This window comes from Nannospalax galili, unplaced genomic scaffold (genome assembly GCF_000622305.1).
Source record: "Nannospalax galili isolate Female #2095 unplaced genomic scaffold, S.galili_v1.0 scaffold18, whole genome shotgun sequence".
Classification (NCBI taxonomy): Eukaryota; Metazoa; Chordata; class Mammalia; order Rodentia; family Spalacidae; genus Nannospalax; species Nannospalax galili.
This window is the reverse complement of record NW_008346548.1, coordinates 10,662,585-10,668,190: the sequence shown is the minus strand read 5'-3', so window position 1 is coordinate 10,668,190 and position 5,606 is coordinate 10,662,585. Positions and strand designations below refer to the sequence as shown.

Genomic DNA, 5,606 nt, shown 5'->3' with positions numbered 1-5,606 from the left:
CTGAGTTTTATTCCCCACTCCTCTTTCTGCCAGTTACCACTTTCCTCAGCCTCTTTTACACATAAAATAGGAACAAAAAAATTACAAGTGGCTGTGAGGATTGGCAAGGTTTTACCTAGCTCATTGATAGCAGAAGATGTTTGCACTTGCCTCAGGCAAAGCTGAGCAGAGGCCCATGCAGGCCTGAAGAAAGCTCTGTCCTTCCCCACCCAGATCCCAGGAAATAGCTTCTGTGCACAGGATTCCCTCAGGAGAGGCCCAGTAGTGACCTGCCTCTGACCCTTAGGAGTAAGAACCTCCCTGCATGATAAGCTTCACTGGGCCATGCTTACCTCTCCTTCAACCAATTCCCAAAGCCAGGTTGGTGTCTATCCCAGCCCAGGGCCTTGGCACTCATGCCCTAAATCTTCCCATCTAGTTGTGGTTGGGAGGACACTAGCAGGACCCCAGGACCAGGAGTAATGACAAACTCATAGATAGCAACCTCCTTTCCTCCCAATAGGAGGTGCTAGTAAAAGAACCCCAGGCTTCTTAAAGGGGGTGCCCACCTTGAGTCCCTGCTTCATACTCTGAGTAGTGATGGAGGTCTTTCAGACAACCCTTGGCCCTGATAGCATGTGACTCAGAGGAAAGGAGGATGTATTTGGAGAGGAGCAAGGATAGCTGTGAGAATGCTCAGGGGCTACCAAACCCGCAGAAGCAGGAGTAAAAGCCAACAGGCTGCAACCAAAGGCACAAATCCAGAAAGGCAGAACAGCCTGCAGGGTGAGAAAAAGGCCTGGATCAAAGCAGTCTGGTCCACATTCAACCCCTGACTCTGCCCAGGATATCATTTGCCATACAATCATCAGTTCTGTAAACTGGGTTGGATTGAGCAAGGCTCTAGGTTTAAGGAGTCCCTTCTCATCCCTAGTTGCTGAGCCTAAACTTTATTGGCAACATGAAAAGGCTGGAAACAGATGATCTAGGTAGCTGGCTGGACCCCTGACAGAATGAAAAGGAAAAGAGGTGGGTGAGGGGCAGGGATATAGCTTAGTTGGTAGAGTGCATGCTTAGCATGCACAAAGTTCTGGGTTTGAGTCCCAGCACTGCATAAACTGGGTGTGGTAGCATAGTCCTATAATCTCAGCACTCAGGAGGTAGAGGTACAAGGATTGGAAGTTCAAGATTATTCTTGGCAACATCAAATTTGAGGCCAGCCTGGGTTATGTGACATCTTATCCCAAACAAAGAGTTTGCACTCCTTCTCCAGAAAAGGCCTTAGTCTGGTTTGCTTCATGGGTCAAAGGAAGACCAAAGAGCCTCTTCCATGGCCCCATTTTCCAGATGCAGAGGGACTCCCCATGTGGAGCAACCAAGCAAAGAGGAGATTCTTGGTTGCTAATGCTGTTTAGCACTTGCTGTGCCAAGTACTGTTCATATTCCTCATGGCTATTAACTGATCTTAAAAAAAAAACAACAAAAAAAACTGATCTTACTCTCCCAACAATCCTACAAAGCCAATTCTGTTAGATTCCCATTCTATGGATGAGGACACTGAGGCACAAAAAGATTAAAACTGGCCCAAGGGATACTGCTTCCTTCTCCTTTCAGACTCCTTGATGGTCTGTCACTGGGAGATCTTTGTTGCCCTCATTTCACTTCCTCAGTTGCTGCACACCTCTTCAAGGATCAGATATGTGTGAGTGTATCTCCATCCACATCAGCCAGGCTGGTGTTTAGATCAGCAGTGCCTGCTGGGACCTCTACTGCCTAGACAGTGGCATCCAGCCGTCAGGCTGGATGCCAAGTAACAAGACCACTGTAGGAGGAGATGACTCCATCACCACTTTCATCAGTGAGGCAGGTGCTGATAAGCATGTGCCCAGGGCAATGTTTGTAGACCTGGAACCCACACCATTGATGAAACTCACACTGGTACCTACCACCAGCTCTTCTGCCCTGAGCAGCTCATCAAAGGCAAGGAAGATGCTGCCAATAGCTATGCCCATGGCCACACCATTATCAAGATCATTGACCTCCTCTTGGACCTAATTTGCAAGCTGACTGACCAGTGCAGAAGTCTGCAGAATTTCTTGGTTTTCCACAGTTTCGGCGGGAACTGGCTCTGTTCATCTCCCTGCTGATGGAACATCTCTCTGTTGATTATAGAAAGAAGTCCAAGCTGGAGTTCTTCTACCCAGTCCCCCAGGTTTCTACTGCTGTTGTGGAGCTCTACAATTCCATCCTCACCACTCACACCACCCTGGAGCGCTCAGATTGTACCTTCATGGTAGACAATGAGGCCATCTATGTTATCTATCATCAAAACCTGGATTTTGAATGACCAACCTACAGCAATCTCAGCTGCCTTATTAGTCAGATTGTGTCTTCCATCACCACTTCCCTGAGATTTGATGGAGCCCTCAATGTTGACAGAATTTCAGACCAACCTGGTACCCTATCCTTGCATCTGCTTCTGTCTGTTCCCTGTCATGTCTGCTGAGAAAGCCTACCATGAGCAGAGATCACCAATGCCTTCTTTGAGTCAGCCAACTAAATGGCAAAATGTGGCCCTTGCCATGGTAAATACATGGCTTGCTGTCTGTTGTACTGTGGTGATGTAGTTCTCAAAGATGTCAATGTTGCCATTGCCACCATCAAGACGAAGCACAGCATCCATTTGTGGACTGGTGCCCTACTGGCTTCAAGGTTGGCATTAATTACCAGCTCCCACTGTGGTACCTGGTGGAGACCTGGCCAAGGTATAGCAAACTGTGCATACTGAGCAACACCACAGCCATTGCTGAAGCCTGGGCCCACCTAGCCAGACTTGCCTTTGTGCACTGGTATGTGAGTGAGGGCATGGAGGAAGGGGAGCTCTCTGAGACCCATGAGGACAGGGTTGGATCGGATGGTGCTGAAAGAGATGATGAAGGTGAAGAGCATTAGCCCATGTGCTGCAATTTCACTACCTTAGAATTCGTGTGTGTGTGTGTGTGTGTAAAACTGTCCTAGAATATCAGTAAGGGTGATGCTTCCATTATAAATTTTTATTTTTATTTTTCGTCTCCCTGTAGCCCCAGCTGTCCTGGAACTCACTGTGTAGACCAGGCTGGCCTTGAACTCACAGAGATCCACCTGTCTCTGCCTCCTGAGTGCTGGGACTAAAGGCATGTGCCACCTCGTCTGGCTCCACTATAAAATTTAAAAAAAGAAAAACTGGCGGGGCATGGTGGTGCACGTCTTTAATCCCAGCACTTGGGAGGCCAAGGCAGGCAGATCTCTGTGAGTTTGAGGCCAGCCTGGTCTATAAAGCAAGTTCCAGGCCAGCTGGGGCTACAGGGAGACCCTGTCTCAAAAAAAGACAAAAAAAAAAAAAAATAGTGGCCCAAGGTTGCCAGCACATGAGCCAGATACCCTTCCAGAACCTGTACCTTTGTAAGTTGGCTAATTATATTTTCTTACCTGGCCTCCAAACCCTGAGGTGAACACCCAACCCCATTACACCATCTCTTTTATTAATTTTTTATACGTGTTTGTGCTGCATGAAAGTTTGTGCACCATATATGTGCAGGACCTCTGTTCCTGGAACCCAACCAACTCACTTTCTGCTTTGTTGTGGTGGTGATGGTAGTTGGATTTTGTTTTGTTTTGTGACAAAATCTAGACCAGACTGGCCTTGAACTTGCACTGATCCCCCTGCCTCTGCCTCCTGAGTGCTGGGATAATAGGCATGCACCACAAGCAGCTTCGGCTCTCTTTCTGTCTTCCTCATGTGCCTTCCCCTTCCGCCAGAAGCCAAAGCTGTACAAGACCTTCACTAGAAGCCAAGAAGATGCTGTTGCCATGAGATTGGACTTCCCAGCCTCCAGAACCATGAGCTTTTGCTTGCTTGGTGTTTGTTTGTTTGTTTGTTTTTGTTTGTTTCTTTAAAACACCCATCTTAGGTAGTCTGTTACAGCAACAGAAAGCATACTGACACACCTCTCCCAATCAGGAATCCAGTTTTTCCTCTTAAGGGGCCCCTTGGTCCACAAGGCTCCCCTCACTCTGAGCAGTCCCTGCTCCCTCCAGAGGCCTGACTGGTCCTGGTGGGCTGCCATATACCACAGGAACAGGATGCCCATGAGGGGAAGAACCATCCCCTCATGAGGCTCTTGCTCATGGTGGATGAGGCGAGTCCTGGCCCATGTTCCAAGGTCAGCTGACTGTCACCCCAGTGAAGGAGAAGTAGCTTGACCCTTCACTGATGCGGTGGGAAGAACCTCCAGTGGTTTTGAAAAGAGATAAAACAACGAGGGTAGAGAGCCTGTCACATCACAGTGAGAAATCAAGCTTCAGGCCGTGCACTGCTTCTGACAGCTCTAGGAAAGAATCCTCCCCTCTGTCTGGTGGCTCTAGGTTTCCTCCACTTACAGCAGCATCACTCCAATCTCTGCCTGTCTCTCCTCTGTGTCTGTCTTAAATCTCTCCCTCCTTCCTGTCCTCTCATAGGAATACTAATCATTGAATTTATAGTAGATCTTAAATTTAGATCCACCCTAAATTCAAAATGATCTCATTTAGAAATGATATCATAATCTCATTTTAAGATTTTTGTTTTGTTTTGTTTGAACCCTTTGCACAGTATATCTCAGGTTGACTTTGAACCCACCATTCTCCTGCCTCGGCTTCCAGGCTTTGAGATTATAGAAGTAGGCCACCATGCTCAGCACACTTTAAGATTCTGAACTCTCAAGCCTTAACGATATTTATAGACCTTTGTGATGCTTAGTGTTAAATGTCAGCTTGACAGACTCTAGAATCACCAGGAAAAAAGGGCCTCTGGGCATGCCTGTGGAGGATAATCTTGATTATGTTAATTGGTGTGGGAAGACCTATCTTAGCTGTGGGTGGGGGCCATTTGCTGGAAGGGGAACCTGGACTTCATAAAGTGGAGAAAGCCAGTGGAGCACTAGCGTGCACTGTCCCTCTCTGTTTCTGGAGTGTATCTGTGATGTGACCAGCAGCTTCATACTGCTGCTGTCTTGGCTAACCCACCCTGATGGACTGTATCTTGAACTGTGGGCTAAAAATAAACCCTTTCCCCCTTACGTTGCTTTTGTCAGAGAACTTTATCACATCAACTAGAAGAGACTAAGACGACCTTATTTCCAAATACATTTGTCTTCCTTTATTTGTGGAAGATAATTTTAAGATCTACCCCCACACAGTAGACACCTGAAGCCATGACCTTGTATAGTCTCTGTTTTTACTATAAATATATACTTATAGTAAAGATTAATTTATAAACTAGGTACAGTAAAAGATTAGTAAAAAAAAACAAAAATATAACAATGTACTATAATAAAATTGCCAGCATCTCTGGTAAGTTTGATGTCTACTAATAACTAGTGAGAGAGAAAGTAGTACATATGGGGTGGATACAGTGGACAAAGGGAAAATTCATGACATGGGCAGAACAGAACAAAAAGTATAAGATTTCACCTTGTTATTCTGAATAAAGTACAATTTAAAATTCATGAATTGTAGCAAGGCTTGGTGGCCCTGACCTGTAATGCATCCCAGTTACTCAGAAGTCTGAGGCAGGAGGATCAAAATTTCAAAGCCTGCCTGAGCAACTT

The 5,606-nt window shown here is 46.4% G+C and overlaps 1 pseudogene; it reads left to right on the top strand.

Moving 5' to 3' along the window:
* Nucleotides 1-1,677: 1,677 nt before the first annotated feature.
* LOC103742029 lies at nucleotides 1,678-2,750 on the top strand (annotated as a pseudogene).
* The last annotated feature ends 2,856 nt before the right edge of the window (nucleotides 2,751-5,606 follow it).